The sequence below is a fragment of the Crocodylus porosus genome, unplaced genomic scaffold (genome assembly GCF_001723895.1).
Source record: "Crocodylus porosus isolate Cpor-Errol unplaced genomic scaffold, CroPor_comp1, whole genome shotgun sequence".
NCBI lineage: Eukaryota > Metazoa > Chordata > Crocodylia > Crocodylidae > Crocodylus > Crocodylus porosus.
Window position 1 is genome coordinate 36,017,568 of NW_017728950.1, and position 25,881 is coordinate 36,043,448.

Genomic DNA, 25,881 nt, shown 5'->3' on the forward strand with positions numbered 1-25,881 from the left:
GCTGACTTCCTGCCCTTTGGGCAGGGGGCTGGACTCGATGATCTCCCGAGGTCCCTTCCAGCCCTAATGTCTATGAAATCTATGAAAGATTTTAGCCAGACAGGCTGGGAGAAGCACAAATTCACTTCCTTGGGATAGAACAGGGAAGAAGAAATTGTAGCAGATTACTTTGGTTCTGACAACAGGGAAGAAGACATTGTAGCAGGATCGGAAGGATATGACTCAGCTCCTCATGGCAGCCAGACAGTGCAGTACTGAGCCACTCAGTGTTCTTTCTTTCTACTTCTTTCATGCTACCATGTGAACCCACAGCAGAGAGCTACTTTAATGCAGTGCTGCAAGCATGCTGCTAACCTCTGCTGAGAGTTGAAACTTAAAATGTGGAAGACAACTGGAGAAGTGTTAAAAACTCTGTAGCTGCAAGCAAAGGGTGCCAACAAACATGATGACAGACAGAAGGAGTGGTTCTGAAGCACTTGATATTTTTAATAGTTTTTAGCCAAGGTGAAACCTTGTGAGGACATGAGGAATACTGTGCTCTACATAAAAATGAAACAGATGGGAGAGATGCTTTTAAAGGGTGTACACAAAGAAAGTTTGTGACTGATCTAAGTCTGAAAAGCCAATCTTGCAATTCCAGGTGCTAACTGAGTCTTGATAATAGACCAGATCATAATTGGGACTTGGAACAAAATAAAGTACCTACTAAATAAAGCCTGCCAAGTCAGAAATTGTTAAATTGCACAATAGTAATAGCAAAGCATAGATTGTCACCTGCTGACATTTTGTTCAACAGAAACAGAGAACTACAATGCCTGCACTGTTAGCTATGGATGTCAGAGTCACTGGGGACTTGTAGATACATAAAGAGACAGATGACAAAACAAAATAAAAAAAAGATTCTGTAAGATTGGGATCCTAGGACTTGCTGCTACTTTATGATGCTGTGAATATCTCTGATGACAAACAATGTTCACAAGTAGCAAAAAATTGCCACGTGGGCATATGAAATTGTCACCCTAGACAGACAGTAGCTGAGGAGGAATAGGCAATCCATTCTTTAAACCAGAGAAGGGAAGGCAAGACAAAGGCCCCAGGAGTGGCCATGATTCCCCCTGGTGGGCACACAGTTCTTGTCCTGCTTTGGATATCTGGGTACCTGGGTACGCTCCCTTTTCTCCCACTTTTATGCTGTGCCTTTGCTGGAATAATTTAATTACAGAAAAGGAATATGCCCAGAGTCCCACAATGAGCCCTCTTTGGTTTTGCATCCAGCGGGTCCCTTTTGAACCCCACTGATCCCAATCTAGCCTCTTTTGCTAAGTGAGTCCTCCTGGCCTGTCTGTGTGCCCAGGGCATCTGATGCTTTATGGGCTATTCGTCATCTCCACCTGCCCCCGCAGTTATGCCTTGCAGATATCACTCTAGATTCACGTACTAGCTTCAGTCCTTTTAGCTGTAGCCCATTGATCACTCTTTGTTGTAGACTGCCAGTCTAGGCCCACTTCCTCTGGCCCAGCTTTCAAGTCTCAGCCATGTCTGGCCCTTGGCCCATCATACTTGGCTTGGGCCCTCAGCCCCTGGCCCTTGTCTCTGCTTTGGGCCCTTGATTGCCCCTTTTGGGCTCTGACCCTTAGCCCTCCAGGCCTCAGACCACCTCTACTGCCTGTGTAGTTTTAAGTCTTGGCCGTCTCAGCATTTGTTTGCCTGTTTTGAGCCCCAGACCTCTGGTCTCTGACCCCAAGCCAGGCTGCTTGCCTCTTCAGCCCTTAGCCCTCCATTTTAAACGTAAATGGAAACATAAGCATGCTGGCTATAACCAAATTCTAAGCCCATTAGTTATATAACAACCCTCATTGACCTTGGCCAAAGCTCCCTGCAAGTCCCAGTTCTTACTTGCATCTCCCAAGTATAACAGGATCCCAGCCAATTGTTCGGCTACAGCCCTCTCCTGAAGAGCTCTTTCCCTTTCAGCCTACAGAGCCAAACTAACTGCTCCAGCTCAGGCCCTGGGCCCATTTCTGGTCAGGTGGCTTACTAGCAGTCTCTCTTTCTTCTAATGGGCTGTTGGTATAGCTGGTATAGCAGTGCCATTGCTACCCAAGCAGGTTTCTGCAGCTAGCTCTACAATAGGCATTCAAAGTCTCTGAACCCTGGCTGTTTATTCCCTTGCAGGCCATTCAAGGCAGTGGTTTCCTCCACCTAGGGTGCTTTCTGTGGCTGTTTTATCCTTAAAATAATGGGGGACTCTGCCACCCTGTTACAGAGATAAGAGGCCCTAAAGTTGGCTGTTTTGCCTGAGAAAGTCCCTGTCAAGCAACAGTAAGCTGAAATGGCTGAACTCCAGAAGATGGAATGACTACAGCTAGTGAATTTACAGCTGTCTGAGGACCATGGTGCTTATGTCTCATCAGATCTGAGAAGTTCTCAGGAAATCTGCAAATCTATGCAACAGCACAGACAACATTAGAGATTAATTCATGTTAGCTTATTTAATAGATTGGCTATGAATATTCAAGATTTTAGATTATGTTATATTTCACTGGAAAAAGCAGATATAACAAACTGCACATTTAAAGTGTGGACATGATCTTTTTGAATCCGGTTGTGTTGTGCAGAGGTCCAATGTAGTATAAAGCTAATCAGTCAGAACTCAGATGAAGAATGAAGCAGACTTCTGTAAGGCTTTTTGGCTCTTACTGGATTTAAGAAGTTTAGAATTAACCATGTGCTTTTTTGAACAGAGATGTTTCCTGAAACCAGTAGGCATGAATTAAGGACCCAACTCCCTTTGAAAGTCAATGGGAACTGAGTTCCTTATCCTCACTCAAACCTTTGAAAGCCTACCATATGTGATTTGGCCAGTGATGTGGCAAGTCAGCAGAAGAATCAAGAGCTCTTACTGTTCTCTACCCACCTGGTCACATTTTTTAAAACACCAAACATTTTTTTGTTTCTTCCTTATTAAATTAAAAGACATTTTCTTTTGCTTCACCTATAAACTACAAGTTCTGACAGACTGAATACAGATTGGAAGCTATGTGTTGAACTCTAAATTGACTTTCTCTTTATTTGGTGATGTTACTTTAAAAGACCCATACACTTCCTGTTTTTTTTTATATAAGTGTGAGCCAAGAGACCTTTCAAAATGTCTGTGACTCACTATAGGCATCTTAATACCCTTGTTGTGGTCTTTGAAAGCAGTTATGGAAAAACCCCTGTGGATTATTTCTTGACCATAATGTAAGACCACAGGAAATAAATGTCCTTGGAAAGAAAGCCATCTCAAACATCTAAAACTGAAGTTTTTTCAAAGTATGTTCTGAGATTATGTAAAGAAGAGAGAACATATTGTATACATGCTGTATTTCAATAGTCACTATAGTTGTAAATTATATTTGTTTTGTATCACCACTGTAAATGACAGATTGTTCATAAAGGAATTGATCATATTAGATAAGCTGTTAGGTGATGTATGTTAAAAGCATCAGGTGGCTCAAATAGTATCATGTATAGGAGCAGCTTTCACAGAAACTAGTCCGCAAAAGTCCTTGTAATAGTAGTAACATTTTAGCCTATCCAACCCAAAACACATCCCTCCAAATTTAAAATCAAACTCCACCCTGACTCCTCCTCCTGGCCCTCAAAAGAACCAAGGCAGAAAAACAGGAGCCCTTTTCTGTGTACACCAGGCCATACAGTTTGAAAAGAAAATCTCTCTCTGAAATGGGAAAAAGTAGGGGGAGAGCCTATGCAACAAAATTTACCCCTTTCTATCCACATCTTAATATCATACTACTCTTTCTTCTGTTTTTTCCTGGAGGTGACTGAAACGGAAATGCACAAAATTACAGTGACTGTAAAAAGAGACTTTAAAGATGCTGCTCTGTGAGACTGTCCCCATGTCTGGAGTTTCTATGTAGTTACTTACAAAACTTGATACAAGGGTTTTATGCATAGGATAGTTTAACTCTGACCATTCTGGGCCCTTCTGTTCATTCCTTCCCCATTTTGGTTTATGTATCCCCCTTGCACTCTTTATTATTCCTCAATGCCTGGCTTTTGTGTGTCCATTTTATCCTAATTTCATATTTTTATATATTTTTTTCTATGATATACTGTAATGGGGGTTATACATGTAACATGCAGTAAAGTTGGGACTCCCTAAAGGGAGAGCTCATGAGGAGCACAGCTGGGAAGCAGCAAGGGAAAGCTGCCCTTTTACAGACAATGTGCTGAGAGAAGGAGATGCTTGTCATAAAGAGGCACCATAGTGTGGGCAGATGAAGCCTGCCTGGAGGGACCCATTCTGGGAGAGAAAAAAGGAACAGGGGCCATTGTGAAAGCCTCCAGAAGAAATCCCTGTGGGGGATTAGCTAGGGAGGTCCTGAATAATAGGGTTCCCCCATCCTGCCCCCCGCCATTCCCCTTGGGGAAGAGAGAGAAAAGGCTCATGCCTCAGTATGGAGGGAGCCTGGCTGCAGGGGTGCTTTCCTGGAGCTTGCAGAGCCCTGAAGGAGCTTTTTGCCTCAGCGCACATGCTTGGACATGCATTTGGTGGGGACCAAATTGTGCCACTTGGGGCAAAATAACCCTGCCTGGCTCCTCCCAGATCTACAGCAAGGGGGAATTAGAGCCTGGACAAAGTCGAATGGTTATAAATTACTGCAAGACTGTTTCAGGCTGGACATAAGGAAGAATTTCTTTATTGTCTGAGCCCCCAAGGTCTGGACCAGCCTGCCATCAGAGGTGGTTCAAGCACCTACATTGAACAACTTCAAGAAAAAAATTGGATGCTTATCTTGCTGGGATCCTATGATCCCAGCTGACTTCCTGCCCTTTGGGCGGGGGGCTGGACTTGATGATCTTCCGAGGTCCCTTCCAGCCCTAATGTCTATGAAATTTATGAAATCAGAGATGTTTTCAGCATGAGTTATTATGAGCCCAAGCTCAATGCATCAGTCCTTAAATAGAATACTGTATATAAGTCTTTAGAAAATACTGATTTTTTTGAATTCCACTTTCATAACTTTAACCCTTTAATCCTAATGTTTTCCTTACCCATCTCTATCTATGTACTACATTGTTCAGATTACAAGTCTACCTTTACTTTTTCTCCAAAAGAAACATAAAAATCAGAGTCAACCTATAATCAAGACCCTTTATAGTCTTGACTTCTGTATTTTGTGTAATTAAAAATCATGCCCTAAGTCCAAAATATTTTTAGTTCATTTAACCCTTTTTATCGTTATTTGATTGCACTGCGGGATTCTGTAAAAACAACAGCAGTTCAAGGTCTGTATCTATAGCTACCAACTTATATTCAGGAAAAAGTATATTTTCCTAAAGTTGAACTTGAAAAATGTAGGGTCAATTTATAGGCAGGTTTATTTCTAATTGGAATATTATGGTATTGTAAGCACAGGGAAACATCATTCAATATATAATTATATTTACATTGTTTACTTAATTTGAATATAGTGTCATCCCATAAGAAGCTCTCTGATTCATCTTAAACAAAAACTGTTATAAGATAGTTTTGCGAATATAGTAATTAGATTATATTTTGAATGAATTATAATCCTGGGGATAGACATATTGTGAGTATAACTGTATATATATTTTAATATAATAGATATTATTTTAAATATAATAAATATACATAAGTCAAGTTGATACTAATGAGCATTTCCTAGCTAAGGTTTTTTTTTTAAGATGCTATTCCCAATTAAATGATCAAAATAAGTTTTATGATTCACTACATTTGGATTTAATACATGTTTGTTCATATGCAGTCCTAATGTTATTCATTTGTGTTGGTTATAAACGTAGTAGTTCTTCCCTGGTTGGGGGGAGGGGGTTCATTTAAAAGCTTTCTGAGTAAAATAAGTAGAGCTCACTCCATCAGATGTTAATTACTGTCACTGTTTTGTTGCTAATAGGTCTGGATTTTCTAGAGCCTTCTGTACTCAGACTTTCAACTAAATGACCATATTTACTTTGTGAACTTGCAATATTGAAAATGATTGTGTTTTTATACCCAAGCCACTTTTGCATGATGAATTGGACCATTAATACTAAAAATGAGGCCTAGCTACATTGTAAGCTGTTCCCATTTTTCCTGATGTATATCCTTATTACAGCTTTCTGTGTCAATAGGACCATTTTCAAGTTCGTAATAAAACGTGAAGTATCTTGAAATTCAACTTTTCAATTCATTAGTAATAGTTTGCATATATAGGTCCTTATTTCAGTCAATAGCAAAACTCCCATGTATTTACCAGAATATCACTCTGGAACTGTAATTATAGGGAAATCCCACCTTAAATATTAAACTCAGGTGGCTCTGAGTTACGTATTTTGTGATTATTCCAGCTGGCTCACTATGTGACTAAGATACATGCAGTAGCACAGAAGGTCTTTGAAATGAACATTAAACAACAGCCAAGAAGGAGCTGTCAGGAAATGACTGTAAGAAGAGTCCATTCAAACGTAGCAATCATACTGCCCCCTGGTGTACATGCATATTGTAGCATTTTAATTTAAGGATGCATTTAATGAGACAAAGAAATGCGCCATAGAGCTTCAGGCAGTGCTCCTAAGGGGCTTCAGGTGCCTCATTGCAATTAAGGAGTTTGAGTAATAGTTAAGCAGAGAAGGACAATCCATTCTATTTCCTTGTTTTCAGTTGCTCTTAACTACCTCAAACCGTTTCCCTAGGGGCTACAGCTTCTTCTACTTAGGCCTACCCCAGAAGTAAAGTAGTAGGAAAAAAATAGCAAAATTAGTCCAGATTTGACATCTTCACATCAGGATAAAATAGGCCAGTCATCTGCTTTCAACTTGTCCTGAGAAAGAAAAGAAATTGTATTATGTATCATGGTAGGAAATAATAGATGCATGACATAACAGAAGCATATACATGTATATTACACAGATGTACATACTTCAGTGAAACTACTTAGAAAACACTTTTGAGAGAAAGAATAGCTAAAGGTACAGAGGTATATGGGGGTTCATCAGCTGAAAGCAACTGAGGAAGAGAAAAAAACTGAATGAATTAGGTGGTCCCAGCATAATTATGAACTGCCTACAATTCTGGTCATGCATGCTCAAAAAAGATCAACTCAAACAAGTGCAAAAAAGGGGCTTAAAAGATGATTGGAGGGATTAAGACTCTATTTTACTAAAGGAGATGAAAAGACCTTGCTTTATTTAGCCTAGAAAAAACACTGTAGGCTGAGGTGTGATATGATAGCTCTACAAACACATCCCAGGAAGGAAAGAATGGCTTAAGTTAAAGGCAACGATAGGACAAAAACAAATGGTGATAAATTGGCCATCGATAAATTTAGTCCGGAAGTTAAAAGAAAGCTCCTAACTATTAGAGTAACCAGGACTGGAAAGGCCTTCCAGTACTGGGGACAAGATCTCTAGGTTAAGATTGAACTTGATGCATTCATTAAAGGTGGTATGGATGACAGCACAGGATGAAATGGTATCCTAGGAGGTCCCTTACAGTCCTGTGCTCATATACAAAAGTAATAAGCAGATTCTATTTACGGCGTACAAGGTTGTATTTAAAAACTCAGGACCTGATCCAACAAAGCACTTACATATAATTTCAATGAAACTACTCAGATCCTTAAAGTGATTTCAGCATGCAAATGCTAGATTGAAGTATTTAGATGGTGAACTCGCAAGGATTTCAAATCCTTAAGACTTTTTTGTGATGTGTGAGAACGCTGCTAAAATTAATTATATTTTCTTATAAGCAGAACTCTTTCTTACTGAAACAAGTTAGATGAACTTCTACCTTTTATTTGAATTAGAAATACCAACAGAGGAACTGCAAAGCAATGATGGCTTTGAGTGATGCATACCCAACAAGCAGGATCTAAGCACAGATTTTGATAATATAGTAGTGAAATTAAGAAACAAATTTTCAAATCAGCAGGGAAAGAAGGTAGGGTTTGTGTTTTTGTGTGTGTGTGTTAACAGCCACACTGATATCATTACTTCTTGCTAATACTCAAAAACTGGTAAAGAGCTCATAAAAAAACAGAAAAATTCCTTGAAAAAAATAAAATTTCAAAATTGTTTCTGTTTTATAGAGATCAAAGAGACTTTCTTAATGTTATCAAAACTATTTAATTTTTTTAGCTAAAACTTCCCAATTTTTTTTTCATTGTGTCAAAAATGTTTTGGTGAACTAAATAACATAGATCCATAGATGCTAGGGTCGGAAGATCATCAAGTCTGACCCCCTGCCCTGGGCAGGAAAGAGTCCTGGGGTCAGATGACCCCAGCCAAATGCCTATCCAGCCTTCTTTTAAAGACCCGCAAGGTAGGGGAGACCATCACCTCCCTTGCAAGTCCATTTCAAATCCTGTCTACCCTTACCATGAAGAAGTTCTTCATGCTGAAAGGACATCACAAAGAAGTTCTTTCTGATGTCCAGCCTAAATATGTTCTCTTTGATCATTGTTCCTTGTTACCCCATGGGGTGCCCCAGTGAACAGAGCATCTCCGGTTCTTTGCTGCCCCCCCTAATGAATCTGCAAGCAGCCACAAGATCACCTCTCAGCCTTCTCTTGCAGAGGCTGAAGAGATCCAGGTCCCTTAGTCTCTCCTCATAGGGCTTGGCCTCCAAACCCTTAACTATAAGAGTGGCACTCCTCTGGGCCATATAAAGGTACACCTTTATATAATACTTAAACATATTGAAATATATAACTAATATTTTCAAAAATGATTTTTTGAAACTCAGTTGATTTTTAAGGAACCATTTTTGAGAATTTTTGGTCAAAAATGACTCAGTAAACTTCTCACATTTTATTACTGCTATTGATGTTTTCTTCATATATCTTGCAAATCAGTAGAGATGGGAAGAGAATGGTAAATATGAAAAATGTTGGTGCTTCCCTCCATGGCAGCAGCAGCACCCACACCCCAGGTGGCACTCACCCACAGGCACCCAACTCAGGTGGTCTCAGGGGGCACCGCAGCACAGAGGGAAGCACCGGGCCCCCACACAACTCAGGCAGGCAGGTAGACAGGCTCCGGGGCGGTTGGGGGGCAAGGGGAGAAGATCAGGCTTGCCATTTTTCTTGGACAGAGTCTGCCTTCTTGGGCTGCTATCAGGCTGCCTGCAAGGCTTCCTGCAGAGCCGTGGAGCTGCACAGAGTCCGGTGCTTTGCTCCGCAGCTGTAGGGGCTGAAAGCATATTCAAGTGTTAGTGGCATTTCTGCAGTCCTAAAACTGAGGTGAACAATTGAATTCTTTCTTGACATCTGTTGAAGACTCAGTAAAATCATGGGATACCATGCTCATAGTGTCTCTGCTATGAAGTTTGTCATATTTGAATACATATTAGATTGTAAGTTTGACAGCTCTTAAAGGACGGATATCATTTTTATGAAAGATACATGTCAGTTTGGGACTAAATATAGTGACTGAGTATTGCCTTAGACTTTGTATTCTCTAATAAAGAGTCTCTTTTTTCCTCCTTTTGTAAAAAGTTGTGCACGTTGGTAAAAAGAAAGTAATACACTACTGTGTATCTCGTTCATAAGATACAGATGAAAGGCATAGTTCTTTCATCTCTGAGATACTTGACTTGTTTGCATCTTGGATTGATTACTATTGTTTGTGTCCACACAGTGCAAATTACTTGTGAAAAAGGCCATGACATTTCTTTTAACAAAACACTTCCTACTTATACAACATTTTTCATTTCAGGATCTCAAAAGAGTTTTACTAGCATTTGCAATCCTGGGAAGGGTATTTCACCTATTGTATAGGTTATAACAATGAGGAACACTGAGAATAAATAGATTAACCCATGTAACGGGGGAAGAAAGGTGCAAAGCCGGACTGGAACCCAGAAACACTGAACCCCAGATTCCTATTCTAACTTGTAGATTACATTGCCTTCTACTCAGCATCTACAGTCAGGCTGATTTACTGAAACCGCTTTTCAAAAGAAAATCGGGAGCTTGACTAAACAAAATGTTCAAAAAAGTCTGAACTCCTTGAAAAATTTCAACTCTTCATCAAAAACATAATGTCTGAGAATGAGTGTATTTCACCCAGAAACCAAAATATTTGGGTTTGGGTATGCTACAGGGGAGATACAGGTAAACTGACTTGTGTTCTCTCTCTCCTCTCTTGCCCAGTGAGGACTTTTGAACTTCCACAGGAACTCTGTTATACACTACCCAAGATGAGGAATGAGTGTGCACACTGGGAGATGTAACTGGGCCAGGTAGCCTAACCAAGACAGGAGGAGAGAGTCATGAGGTAATCTAACTAGAACTCCCTTAAGACCCCCATGGCAATATTTCCATATTGAAATAATTCAATTTCTGCAAAATACTCTGGTATTAACATTTTCATCAAGACTCTGACATTTTCTAAGGCAGTCAAAAAGATACACGAAGAAAAAGATTTGTTTTTCAATTTGTTCTCATCATTTTTAAAGGAAAAATTTCAGCTCTATTAAACTGCTACTTCAGATGATTCCAAAAGATTTTATCGTTACAAGCATTCTGAAGCTGTTTTCTCCATGCAGGGAGGGGTGGGTGGAAGGGTCATTTTACACAGTAGGACACTTTATGTAATGTATTTTGAATAGACCATTTTGTGTATATTTAAAAATAAATTCTCTTTCAGTTATATATACTGAGCGTATATTGCAATTAAAAACCTTTTGTTGTAAGCAGTCTTGGCCTAGTCTCTTTATATGGACTCTGCTCTCTTATCTATGAATGAGCATAGCAGCTAGCTTTATTTCATGCTCAAGTTTCATTACACTTCAATTTATCCACCTTGCTCTTTTTTGCATTTTTGCAGTATCTTGGCCTATTACTGTGGTTCTGATCTGATGGATCTTTCAGAAAAATGCATTCAAAGGCTGCTGTTGTGACATCAGGGAACTCATTTGTACAAAATTTGACATCTTGCCTATTTTGTCAGATATCAGCTGGCTTCCAGTTTGTTACTGGATTGATTGTTATTGATTTCAAAGTGCCACGGGCTTGGAGGTTGCAGCACCATCCCACCTTACTCAACATATATTCATACATATTCTCTCTGATCTGCCTCACTGTATGCTCCAGCTGATGAAAGTCTGATTATGAAACAGATTCAGATTACTTGACACAATTGCTGTTTCCTGATTAACTACTAATCATGTCATACATGGGTAACTGGATTTACATCAGAGACATTTCCATGTATTTGCTGGCATGAACTTTTTCCTCTTTCTTTAAAATATATATATTTTTAAAAAAATTATAAATATCTTATAAAGCTATAAACCTTGTATTATGGAAGATGTCTATACTACTGGGAGCTCATTACATGCAGGCTTGGATGATTAAGCTCTTTCAGGCTCAAGCCTTAAAACATACACAAAGTGTTCAACAATGAATGTAACACCAATATGTTGCTGTCAATGTATAAAAAGGGATCTAGTTCTCAAACATGAAAGAATGCAGAACACACATGGATGCAGAATTATAACAGCTGTAACCCAAGACAGGGATGCAGCAAAAACCAGAGGCAGGATCAAAAGGGTCTTTCAAGGGAAGCAGTAGAGGAATGGTAGACCAACTTCAGCTAAGGTTTACATTTCATTGTATTTAAGGCAATAATAAAGCAACAGCCTAAGAAAAAGTGTGACTTGGGATCATTGCCTGTGTGTGTACATTCTCTGTTCAAACCAGCATGGGAGAGGCCCCTGCTTACACATGCTTTCAGTTGTTTGGAGTTTTTTTTAAATCTAATTTACCAGTCTCCAGAACTGTCCTGTCTCCAGTGACAGCTTGCTAAATCCTTTCACTCCTGCTGGAGCATTTTTGCACTACATCCATCACAAACACTGGGATTCACTTTCAGCCCATCTCTGTGATTCCCCTTTCATGTGTAAGTTCCTACTAATAGCCTCACTTTTCAGTCTACCTTTCAACTAACCTGACAAGTCATATACCACTCATTTTAATAGCTGTGTTTCTTCTGTGTATAGTGCTCTGGGATGCTCCAGTACATGAAAGGCACAGTACCAGTGCTATTGTATTTTATTGTATTATTCAAAAACGAAACAACAGAGATACTAGCAAGCTGAACTGCCAATGTTCAGTGATTGCCGTAAGGGAGCTTTGGGCCTTTTAAATAAACTATGTGCAATTTCCATACATGTAATGCTATTTAAGAAGTGCCTGTGACAAGTGCATTTGAAGAAAGGGATGAATGCTGTTGAGGTTTCTGCTGTTGACAGGTCAATAGTAGAGAAACCTGAGAAAAATGAAGTAGAACTTGACCATGAAGATTCAATGTATGAGTGACAGAAAAAGATGCATAAACAAAATAGCTGAGCCAACAGTAAATTGTGGTAGGGAAAGTGTGAGAAAAGAAAAGGAAACTCCAGTGTGATACCTACATAATGATCCAGATCAGATCTTATAAATTCACAGAGATTTAATGACTACTACAGACACCACTCCTGTTTGTTCATTACCAGAGCAATCCATAGTCTTTTGGAATATATGCAAAAAATGTAACTTTTTAATGTGGTCTAAGGGGGTATATGGAGGGGTAATGGTATGAAACTTAGCAGAGAAATATGTTCAGTGAATGTCAGAGAAAAAATGTCCTAACCATCTGGTCTATTAAGCTGAAGAATAGCTTCCTTAGGGAAGTACTAATAACTTCACCGCATGAGTCTTTTAAAACTGGATTAGGAGGAATATTTAGGGTTAGATTCAGCTGTCAGTTGCACTATGCTAAATCTGACTACACTTGCACTCAGGTAACACAGAGCAGGGAACAGCTGGGTACTGGCCAGGAGATGGAATACCTGATCATAGCCTTTTCCACTTCTAATTTCTGTGGATAGAACAAAATCCCTGAAACTGACTCTAGAGGCTCTGGCAGTCTGATCCTGTGTTCCTCTAGAATATGATTCAGCCACAAAAATGTAATCGTTTAATACCATTTAAACCAATTTTTGGACTTTGTTCTTCACCACTTTCACATGTTTTGGCTCATCAGCTTGACTCTTGTTTTAAAAGCTGTGACTTATCTATACATAATTTTCAAACATAATTGTGGATAGAATTTTTTCTAAGGGCATAAAACACATGCTGTCTGTTCCTTGTTTGTTTTTTTGTCAGATTCATTACACACCAATGTTTGTTAGTACTGGTAATTGAAATATGTCATGATAAAGACTTTTTCTTATGTACAGTAAGGATTTAGGATTTTTTACTGCATTAGGTATTTGTTTACCCTCTTTAATAGCTGTGTTTTCATTTATGCAAAAGACAAACTTTCAAGTTTAGTTCCAAAACTTGGCCTTGAAATTAAAGAAGTTACACCAGCCGAGAATTTGGCTGGGTATATATTGAGGAGCTGGATGGAGAATGGCTTTGCTAGTGGTTCCCAAATAGCAAGAACACTGGCTCCCATCCAGCCACAGTTAGCCATCGACAACTTTTCTTTTTATTTGATTATGTTTCATAATCAACAAGTGAACAAACTGACCACTTTGAAGCAGTTCTTAATAGATGAGTGGGCTCTTCAGATCACAGGAAATCCTGTACTGTGGTTACTTATGCTCTGCTTATTCCAATAAGACTTCAGTTCCTAATGCCTAAGTCACATTTGGAAAAGGAGATTTAGGTGCTTTTTTGCTTTTATTCAAAATCTGCAACATTTTTCAGTCATAAATCTGTTCTTCCCCTTAGTGCAGGTGTTTTGACCATATCCTTTGGAGGAAATTTGATTGTTGTAAAGAAAATTGTTATTTCTGCTTTTATAATCAACGTTTCCTGGATTCCATCTTGTAGGCAGTATAAATTCACTGCCCGCAAGTGTGCCGGAACATAGCGTTAATTTTATGTACTTGCTGTGTAAGTTCTGTGTTTTGTTCTGAGTAACCCATTCCCCCGCTGCTCTCGCTGTTGCAGGCTAAATTCCAAGTTCCATCTTAATTCCATTATCATCCAGGGGTGAACAGCCTAACTGGCAAAGGCGTATCTGAAGGAAGGATCTAGACCAGAAGCTAGATAATGATCTACACAGGATTCTTCTTTCATTACATGTTTCTCCATTCTGTTGTACCTGACAGCCACTGCAGATTATACTAATTGTACTAATTTCATTAAAAAAGAAAAAAAAATTACAATGTAATAGAAGTGTTCCCTGCACCCTATCAGCTGAGAACATTCTCTAAGTCATTGCTGTACAGCATACATAATTTCCAAACCCAACTATCCTTATCAATAATGGATTCTCACAATTAATATTTTGATTCATTGCCTGTTTCTTCATGTCTATTGAGATAGCTAGTCAGCTGATGAAAATTGTTGCAGATCTGGCTTCAGTGGACTTTGCTGATTGCATCAGCTAAGGACCTATCTCTTCATGTGTGAAACTGGATTTTGGTAGGACAACAATTTCAAAACCAGGAGTGTAACATTGGGGCCCTCAGTTTTTATTAAGGCTCCTCTGTTAGCACCTTGATTTGCTAAGCATTCAGCAGAAATGAGCAAGGTTGAAGTGAGTTCTGTAAACTCTGGACTTGTTAATATTAAAAGACTTATTATGATGTTTAAATGTAGATTTGGGAACCTGAGATTAGGTACTTGTTTTTGGAAATATCAGTTTGTGTTTTAGCAAATCTCCACTGTCTTAAACGAGTAGGTTTTTAATAACTCAGTGTCTATGTCACCAGGCCTTGCCATTGTATTAATGTGATACTGGAGGACTACTACAAGATATTTTTTTTATCCACCTCTTCCATTTCCTCCTCTCCTCTATACAGAGAGACATTCCTTTCCCCTCATCCTCTAAAACTGTCCACTCTCTCCATTCTTCCTTTTGCTCTTCACACTCTTCTCTATTCTGTTACACCTTTTGAGTGGGTTTCCACCAGCGTAATCTGGAGCTGAATTCAGGCCATAGTGATATGTAGCAGATTACAGTGCTTTTTTGCAACATTCTTTCAAGATGTTGTGTTTACTAAGATTATATATGCAAAGCATCTTTAGAGGAAATGTGTTTATTGGTCTAATAATGTAAAAGAATAATTAAATGGAGTGTATTCCTTCCGCCAAGAGCTTGAAATCCCTTCACATTCTCCCTTTGGGACTAGCTTGAAACATATCCCTTCTTATACTACTCCCTTACAAACATACTGTTATTGGGCATCAAATCAAGGGTTCTCAGACAGCTAACTAAAGCTTCCAGGTACCGGGGAGGCCTTTCCTCTGGATGTGGGACACCAGGAGATGAGTCTGTGCTTCTAGGATCCTTTATGCATTGGTCCCTTTGCTAAGAAATAATGCCAACTCCAGAAAACCAATGTCTTGTACACAGCAATAGAAGAGGAAAGCAAAGTACAAGAACAAGAAGGAGTTCTGGCTTGACTTTCCCTTCTTCTGTGGAGGGAAAAGAAAATGAAGTATGATTTCTTGAGCTGGGCAAATAGCCTATGATTTTAGTTCATTGGCAAATTTAGAAAATCAAAACAATGAAAATTAAAAAAAGATTTTTGGATTAAATTTTGGTAAAAAGTAAAATAAAAGCCAAATATACACTCAAATCTGTTTTAGGTTGGACAATGGGCTTTTTAAACACAAAAATCAAAACACTTTATTTCAACTATAATGATATTATTTCAACTTAAATGATTTTTTAAAATTAAGGACAGTTTTTAAAGAGAATGTCATTTTAAAGCTGATTTTTTCAAGTTTTGAAAATCTTAAAATGAAATGTTTGGGATTTTTTGATTAAATCAGCATGTGCTCACAAAATATTTCAGTGTTTCCAATTCTACATTTTTCACGGAAATAAAAAGATTTCATGTGAAAAAATTCACTCTCCCCTGGACATTTCTCTATCCTTAGGCCAGCCTGCTATATTTTTACAGCTTCTCAGGAACTCAGGAGTCACCCTGCGAGTAGCCTGTTATGAAAGAGGAAGGGCAGGAGAGCATGGAATCAAGCTGGGACTGTCATTATGGGGAGTAAGGAAAAGAGCATGAGTGACTGGTGCCTCCTGAATCTGAGGGGGCACCCGCAGAAGCTGCTGACAGCAGTGGCCCTGTCACGGGGGGCACCAGCCCTGCTGACCGTATCGGTCTCAGCTGTCAGGGGGAGCACCGGCCACAGTTCTATCTAGCCTAGTAATCTGTATATCACTGTGGTATGGAGTGGAAGGTAAGAAAAAGTGTATTTTTGTAGGGCCAATGTAAACTGATCTGTCCCCTGTGCGGGGTGCTCTTCCTTCTTGCAGCTTTCAGCATTCAGCAGCCTAGGAAGTCCTACTTTGGAAGTTGAACCCCTATCTATCAAGTTTTAATATGCACTGACAGACCTGTCCTGCATAAATCTGTCCAATCCTCTTTTGAAGTTGGTTAAATCACTGGTCTCTACAACATCTTTCAACAATGAGTTCCACAAATTAATTACATGATGTTTTATCATTGTATGAGACAGCTATAGGATTACCTCTTCTACTAATTTCATATGGCATAGTCCCAACTTGGATCCATTTGCTATTTACTGTCTTTAATTTGACCTGTCTTCCTCTTGAAGGGTTCACCATCTTCCCTGAGAAATATTAAACAAACTATCCAGGTACTGTCTTCTATCCCTGAAACTTAAAAAGCAGTTTATTAGGTTTTCTTGTTCAAATATACAGAATCATAGGCACTTAATGTAAGAACTTTTAGTGAGACAGAGACCCCCACAGTGGCTTTCCCTGCATAAAACTACTTACATGTTCGGGTAAAGATGCTTTATCAAGCCATTTTGTACTTGCTAGTTAAGTGTTGATTTGGGAAAAGAGTGTCTCACAAGCCAGAACTTTGGGCCTCCACAGTAAGGACAAGAGACTGAAAAGGTGAAGATCATAGATTTAGGAGGAGGGTCCTTGGTTTAACAGTAATAGACTCCTGAAATGTTAAGGATCACTGCTGGAAATGGTTTCCCCATCCTATTGCATTCACTATGACCATATTCCCCCAGATAATACTGCTAGGAATGATATAAATGCTTTATCATGAAAAGAAGTTGAACATAATTCAGATACAGTCCAACTGGCTTCATGTGGATTAAAAAAATACACACGCGATCTATAGTTTGAAACTGTGTACTATTTAAATCTAAAAATTTGTATCATTCAGTAGCAAAACACAGGACCACTGCTCAATTTTGGCACTAAATGAAGGCATAATATAGCTGCCACAGTCTTCTTTTATACCTTTCTCTGAGATTTGAAGGTATTCATGGTATGTTCATTGCATTCCCTTTTCTGAGCTAAAAAACAAGGGGGTATGTTCTGTTGAAATATTGTAACTGTTTCAGCTAGGTCCTAAGGAACAGAGCTGTGTGAAATTTTGCCAGCTGCTTTGTTTCAGTGCTGTTTCAACTTGTTTTGAGCTCGAGGTAGTGAAATCGAAAGGAAACAGAGGGCTGCAAAACAGCCTTGAAACAAAATGAAGCAGTTGAAATGTTTCGAAGCATTTTGAGTTTCAAAGCTCAAGCTGAGCTTGCCTGTAGGGAAACAAAAAGTAAGGCGAGTGGGGGGGGGAGGCCGGGGGAAGGACTGCTCTCATATTGACTGTGTAGCTGGCCAGTGACTGTGATCCTTCCCTGAGGTCCCTTCCAATCCCAGTGCTCTGGGGGAGGGATGGAAAAACAGCATAAATAGTAGCATTGTTTGAACTGGCCTGCTTTCTGTCTTGGAGTCTGACAGTTACTGAGCTATCTTCCAGCAGCTCAGGAGCATTAGACAACAAAGGCTACTACTAGCATTGATCTGAAAGATTTCCTATTTCCTACCCTAGACTAGCAAGAGGGATTGCAGAATACCTTTTTCTTTTTTCTAGATGCTATTATTTTATTATTATATTAATTGACTTATTATTTTCATTTATATTGTATTTCTATACATGTATACCTTGCAGCATAGACTACACACCTTATAGACTTTATATAGGAACACAGATACATTTATACGTTGCGGCATAGAAGACTACACATCATACAGAATTTATATAGGAATGTGGATACATTTATACCTTGCAGCATACACTACAAACCTTATAGAATGTATATAGGATACATATATACATTTATATATTTGTATAAAAGCAAGAAACTATGAAACACATCATGAAGCATGGTGGAAAGACAGCTAGGAGGGATGAGGCTTCCACAAGCAGCAAGGCAAGCCTTAAGGGAGGGGCAGAAGAGGGGGTAGAAGAAGACGTGTAAGTTTCCACCCCCCCAAAACTGAGATGCAGCCTCTTTCCTACAATTAGGAAGGATGAGGCTTCCGCAAAGGGAGGGGAGCAGTGCCAATGCCTGGCACCAGCAGGAGCATTCCCAAAGGGAAGTCCCTGTCCTGCTCCAAAGCCCCCGTCTCCCCAAGGCAGAGACAGGCCACCCTGGAACAGTGGAGGACAAGTGAACAGAAAGAGGGGTGCATTGCAAGGGTGAGCAAGATCACCCAGAGCATTGGGGAGATGCTTGCTTTCGATGGTCAGCCCTTCTCCTTAGTTGAGCAGCCAGGGTTCAGGTAGCTCATGATGCTCGTGGCCCCATCCTATGTGCAGGTGGTGCCTGCACACACTACTTTCAGCAGGATGGTGGTGCCCTCCTTGTATGAGGCATGCAGGAAGTACTTGAGCGAGAAGCTGCACAGGTGGCCTTACACTTTACCTCGTACATCTGGAGCAGCCACGGTGGAGATCACACCTATCTCTCCCTCACAGGGCACTGGTGAAACCAGTCAGGCCCTCAGTGTGCTCTCCTTCAAGCCAAGGTATTGCATGAATCCCACACAGCAACTGAAATCATGGGGACCATGAACCACTTGGTGCTGGGGAGGTTCATTGGGCAGGGTGAGCTCACCTGTGGGTTCATGGTTACCAACGATGTGGTCAATACGGGTCAAGGCGGACTGTGATGCCAGCTTTGCTGGCATCTGCTGTGTGGCACATAAATTCCACCTGATAGTCAAGGACACTTTGGAGGCAGACAGCTGCCTCTGATGGTGCCAGCACCACCAGCAAGCTCATTTCCAAATGCAGGAAGCTGGAAGGCTACTTCCACTGCAGTATCAAGGAGGGCAAGATGCTGTGGGACAAACAAGCAGAGCTGAACTTCCCACAGCATAAAATCATGCAGGATGTGGAGACTCGGTGGAACTCCATGTTCCTGATGCTTAAGAGGCTGGTGGAGCAACAGAAGGTTATCCATGAGATGGCCTTGGTCGGGGAGATTGAGACCAGTGGGCCCCTTAATAGAGCTGAATGGGATATCATCTCCCAGACCTTGGTGGTCCTCAAGCCCTTCCTCGAAGTCACGAAGACCCTCCGTGAAGCCCTCCTTAGCTAGGTTCATAGATTCATAGATGTAGGGCTGGCAGAGACCTTGTAGATCTTCTAGTTCAACCCCCAGCCCTGGGCAGGAGAGAAAACTGGGCTCAAATGACCCCAGCCAGGTAAACATTGAACCTCCTCTTAAAGACCATCAGAGTAGGAGCCAACACCACTTCCCTTGGAAGTTTGTTCCAGATCCTAGCCGCCCTGACTGTGAAGTACTGCCTTCTAATGTCTAGTCTAAACCTACTCTCTAGCAATTTATGACCGTTATTCCTTGTTACTCCGGGAGGTGCTCAGAGGAACAAGGTCTCTCCCAAACCCCACTGGTCCTCCCTAGTAAGTTTATAGACAGCCACCAGGTCCCCCCTCAGCCTTCTTTTGTGAAGGCTGAACAGGTTAAGGTCCCATAGCCTCTCCTCATAGGGTCTGCCCTGCCATTCCCAGATCATGCTAGCGGCCATCCTTTGGACATCTCAATGCTGTCCACATCCCTTCTGAAGTGCAGCGCCCAGAACTGGACACAGTACTCCAGCTGCAGCCTGACCAGTGTTGTATAGGGGGAGAGGATCACCTGCTTGGCCCTGCTTGTGATGCATCTGTGGATGCAGGACAAGGTACAGTTAGCCCTACTGACTGTGTTCTTGCATTGTTGGCCCATGTTCATCTTGGAGTCAATAATGTCTCCAAGATCTCTTTCTGCCACCATGCTTTCGAGAAGGGAGTTCCCCAGCCTATAGGTATGCTGCTGCTTCCTACTGCCCAAGTGCAGCACCCTGCACTTGTCAGTATTGAATCCCATCCTATTTTCATTTGCTCACCCCTGAAACCTGTCCAGGTCTTGCTGTAATCTGTCCTTACCTTCTAGCATACCCACCTCATCCCAAATTTTGGTGTCGTCTGCGAATTTAAACAGGCTGCTCTTCACCCCATCATCCAAGTTGCTAATAAAGAAATTGAACAGTATAGGCCCAAGGACTGAGCCCTGAGGGACCCACTGCCCACGTCCCTCCAGGTCAAAAATGACCCATCCACCACCACTTTCTAAGTATGACACTTCAGCCAATTTGCAATCCATCTGCCTGTATGATTCCTGTAGTGAAGGAACTTCAGAGCCAAATGGAGAGCTTCCAGAGGATAAATTTCCTGGCTGGGGCAAGCTGCTGTCACCAGACATGCAGGCATTGGTGAAGCAGCTGAAGGATGGTGTTGCTGGGCACTTGTGTGCCCCGCTCCTAATGAAGGTTAAGAACTTACGGGGGAAGGAGTGTAGCAGAGCACTAGGGTGCTCGCTACTAGTGATGGCGATGCAGGCTTAGCTGCCAATCAATAGGGCAGCACGGCCGGGGGTTGCCAAAGCAACTGAGTGGGTCAGCTGACCACCAGAGGGCAGGGCCTAGCCTATATATACACACAAGGCTGAGGCCAGAGGCAGTTCCCCTCTGGCAGCCCAAGGAGCAGGAGCTCTGCTACCGCAGAGCCGAGCGGACCAGAGTTAAGCAGAGCAGCCAGAGCGCTCCAGCGTTCATATAATGATGAGAGGGGGTGAAGAGAACCCTGGCAGAGAGGTGAGGGAGTGCCTAGGTGGCACACAGTTTAGGTTATAGCCAGTTGGCTCAGGGCTTTATGTTGCTAGTTTGTTATCATTACACCGGAGGACTGGGTGAGGCTGTAGGGGAAGGAGGAGTCCTCATTAGGAGCTCCCCAGTAAGGTGGGGGTGCTCCCAGTGTGGTAAAGAGCGCTGCATTTCAGGGTGGCCCGACCCCAACCCCAGTGGGGGTGACTATTGGGATAAATAGCGCAGTAGAGAGCGCTGCGTGTGGGGGTGTCCTGACCTCAACCCCAGTGGGGGTGGCTATCAGGATAATTTCAGGGGAGCTACCCAATAGTGTGGGGGTTCCTGGTGATCCCAGCCCTGCGGGGCGGTACTTTACGAGGCCCCAGTGCGGGCGAGAGAGCGCATGAAGCGTGAGCGAGGCCCCAGAGAGGGCGAGTAGCGCGGGACAGGCCCCAGAGAGGGCGAGTAGCACAAGAAGTGCAGGACAGGCCCCAGAGCGGGCACGAGACCCCAGTGAGGGGAACTTACTGTGGGAGGCGGGAGACGAAACCCCAGCAGGGTAGCACCCTGTGGGGAAGCGCGCGGTGACCACGGAGAAGACCAGTTGGGGCGAAAACGTGGGGAGCACGGAGACAAACCCTATGGGGGGGGACCCGTGGTGACCATGGTGAGACAGACCCTACTGAGGAACTACCTATCTGGGACAAGCCCCAGCAGGGGCAAACTTATTGAGATGCCCAGCAGGACGAGTGTATAGACAAGCCCAGAGGGGTGAGCTTAGTGAGGAACTTAAAGGAGCAAGCATAGTGAGCCGGCCTGAGTGGGCTAGTGAATACAAGAGAACTGGTAAGAGGGCGCGAGTTGTGTGACAAGCTCAGGAACGCCAGTAAGGGCGCTGGTTGCGTGACAAGCCCAGGGGCATTAGCCAGGATGCCGGTTGAGTGACAAGGCCAGAGCACTTGTGGGAGGTGCCAGTTGCGTGGCAAGCCCAAGAGCTCCAGTCAGGGCGCAAAGAGTAAACTGACCAGTCAACGTCCGGTACATCTGCAAGGCTTGGGGCATGCTAAAGGGGAGGCTGGAGGCACGCATAGCCCATAAGGCTGGGGCGCACCGGGTCACCCCTCATAGGATAGGGGCCAGGACGAACAGAGCACTGTGTCATAGGGAACAGTAAAGCAGCCTCCCTTAAAAGATATATATCACCAAGATGTGGCGGGCAAGACTGAGGGTGCTAAACAGTTAACTTGGCACAGTAGGGGTCGCTAGGGAGATCATGGCTGCTCCTAGGGTCCGCTCCGTGACAGATGGCATCAGGAAATGGCTTGATCCCTTGCAGTCCAATACAGTCTAAGTGACCAAGGGTGAAGGGTTGCATACGTAGCAGCCAAAGCCTGGATCAGTAGATGGAGGTGCCAGTGAAGACAGTCAGGGAGGCGGAGGCAGGGGGACATGGAAGAGGAGGATCCACTGTCCTGTGCCAGCACGCCATCCATCAGCCAGTCTCCTCTTCCACCACAGGCACTGCCAATGTAGTCCAACGGCATGGCTTCCATGGTGGGGTCCAGAGGCACCAGACCCCACCATCAGGCAGGTAGCGTTCAGGCATTGTTGGCTGCCTTTCTGCAGCAGTGGAGTAGTGAGACTCCAGGTGAGCTCAGCTTAGCTGCCAGGGATGCACCTACCTACTTGAAACTTGGCAAGCTTTGTGGCCTCTGCAGGGGCTACCATCCATGCAAGTTTCATCAGAATCAGGCAAGAAATGACAAAGTTATAGGCAGTTTTATGCTTCCCCATTGTAGCTTATGGACAAGATGTCAAAACAGCATTGAAGCAGTGAAACAGTTTCAATGAAATGAAATGGAAGAGCGGTTTCAAAATGAAACAGAACTTGAAATGAAACACTGTCCTGTCGAAATGTCAAAGCGGAAGTCGAAACAGATCAGCACTGTTTCGCACAGCCCTATTAGGGAACACTGCTCTCTGTTCTTACAGAGAATATAGTGTTAATTATAATCATATTAGAGTAGCACCCACAAATGCAATGGGCATTCATCCGACAGATACTATCTGGCAACTCCTGGCCAAAACAGCATATAGTGTGCAAGAAAGAGAAAAAGGAAGAAACAAAATTTAAGAGTAGTTACATGCATTGCTTCAAAATCATGGATTCATAGAAAAATACAGTACCTGCAAAGTAGCTTTGGAGATCATCTAGTCTACTCCCTGCTGCAGGTAAGATCATACCTCTCTAACCACTCCAGACCAATGCTCATCTAACCTGCACTTAGAAACTCCTTAAGACAGATATTTCACATCCTAAGTAATCTGTTCTATTGCTTAACCACCCTTGGAGTTAGAAAAACATTGTTAATATCTAGCCTAAAATTCCCTAAAGCACATGGAACAATTTGGTCCAGAAAATGGATATAGAGCACTACTAAATCCAAATATCTGCAATTATATTTGCTTTGCACAGGTATGAATGACTTCACAAGATGCAAAGCCATGCAGTCAGATGTACAGGCAGGATACAGATGAGCACAAACATGCAGTATGTGCCACTGCAGACTCACATGCAGGTATTCCCTGCACTGCTACCTTGCAGTGTGGGGGGTTTTTTTGACCCCAGGAGATCCCAGGGTCAACCCCCCCCCAAAAAAGTGGGGCAGTGCATGTGGCAGCAGTGTGCATTGCCCCAAACTGGAGCCTGGCTGGCCAGAACCAAGCTCCAGCTGCTGGCCAGGCTTCCTGACATGGCTGCAGCTCCCGGAGGCCCCCAAGACCCCAGGTAAGGCTGCTGGGGCCAGCAGGGTTGCTGGCCCCAGCCTTCCCTACCCCACCTGGGGTAACTTGCTGTGTACCAGACCACGCATGCCAAAGGCATTCCCCAGGGACAAGTAGCAGAGGCACAAGGTGTGGGCAAACTAAACGTAATGCTTGTACCTATAATAAACGCACTTGATGTGGGATTCAATTTTGCAAATAAATGCATAATATAGGGACCACAGTTCTCCCCTAACATGTTTCTCTGAGGTCTGAAGGTATTCAAGGTATGAATTTGCTTTCCCCTTTCTAGACCAGACAACAAGGAGATATATTCTCTTGAAATATTCTACCTTCTACAGCTATATCTCCTTTCTTCCTCTAAAAAAAAGAAAAGAAAAAAATTTTTGCCTCCTCAGGGCTTGTGTAAGGTTTTAATTTGTTAAGCTAAGTACTCATCCCCATTAAGAGGCAAATTATTATTAACATAGACTTGAGAAATGTGGACAATTTTAATAGCGTCCAAAACTGAACTCAAGCTGTAACTCTTTCAAGGTTTGCCCATCAGTAGTTGGCACAGGCACCTTACTTGGAGAATCTTGCAGCTCCTCATTAGATTCGGTTTACTTTTCCTTGTATTAATTAATTTCTCCCCATGCTGTAGTTGTGGCATGCTGTTGTAGATATTTGCCAGCTACTCCTCCTCCTATTCTTTGCTTGAAGGAATTTGTGGACACATTACCTTGCTTAACAAGAACAATGAACCAGCTCCAAGGATTTGCTGAGGAGAAAAACCCAGATGTAGAGTCTAAGGTTTCTACTTTTTTTCCTTTTGGCTGACAATATACTAATTACATTGTCATCCTGATACAAGCTTCATTAAAGTACTTGCAGCCCAGCCTCCTGGAGCTTAGAGAATTCACTGTCTTTAAAACCCAAAAGAGAAAAAGAAAATCAGACAAGGGGCATGGTTTCCCTTCACACGTAGCATGGATGAAGCTAAACATCCTAGTCACATAGAAATGAACGTAGTGGGACAGTGTAGGTGCTGTGCTGATGATGCCTTCTCTCCTGCTCACTCTTCAGTCCTTCAGTCTTTCTTTGCCAGAGATGTTCATCCCAGAATCCAGAACTCTAGTGCTCCCCCTCTCTCTGAATACTCAAAGTATGTGCATAGAAACTATACACTAAATCCTGTGAAACAAAGAGGGCAAAGATGCAAGGAGAAAAAGAGCAATAGTTGTAGCTGAATAGGAGTTTTCTAAAGAGTGGTAGAGGGAAGCCTGGATTTAGATTTCTCCATGAGTTTACTCAACCCTTAGTTCTTAAAATAGTGCATGTGTTTGTGTTTTGTGTGACTGGCTATGGACTTGGTTTGTCCTCAGCTCAGCAGAGCCTGTGAAGCAGTGTTGTAACAGACTAAACCTAAGCATTCACTCACTCTGAACTCATTCAAGCTTTTGGCAAGTAACAAGGGTGGGGTTTTAAAAGCTCTTTCCCATCTGTTTCTGATAAGACAAATGCAGCCTTCTTTCTCCCATATGGATCTTGCCACAATTATCCATGTGTTAGTCAAATCAAGATGAGATTGCTGTAATGTAGTCTGCATCGGTCTATCTGATGAGGCCTCTAGGCAATTAAAACCACTGCAGAATGCTGGTGCTCATTTATTAAGTGGAGCTGCACACTGGAGGCACATTGGACCAGTGTTTTGTGAGCAGCGATGGCTTCCAATAAGCTTTCAGGTGCCATTCTAATAGTCAATTTCACCTGCAAAAGCTCTAAATGGTTTGCAACTTGATTACCTACGAGATCGCCTCTCTCCCCAAACCATATTGTAACAGCCAAGAACAGCTGAAGCTTCTTTGATATAAATGAAAGGAAGCTGCTGGCAGGGAAATCACTGTGAGAAGTTCTCAGTATTGGAACTCATTTCAAGTTCACAACAAAACCCATGTTTTTCCCCCTCTTTTGTATCTGCCTCAGTGGACTACAGCAGTTTCACAGATGTTAGAGGCTGGAAGGGACCTTACTAGATCATCGGGTCCAGCTCTGTGCACTTCGGCGGGAAATATATTTATTGCTGCTACTTTGTCAAGATTTATGTTGACATTCTTAATACATGGCTTATGGGGCAAGAGTAGTGAATGGATACCTATACATTTA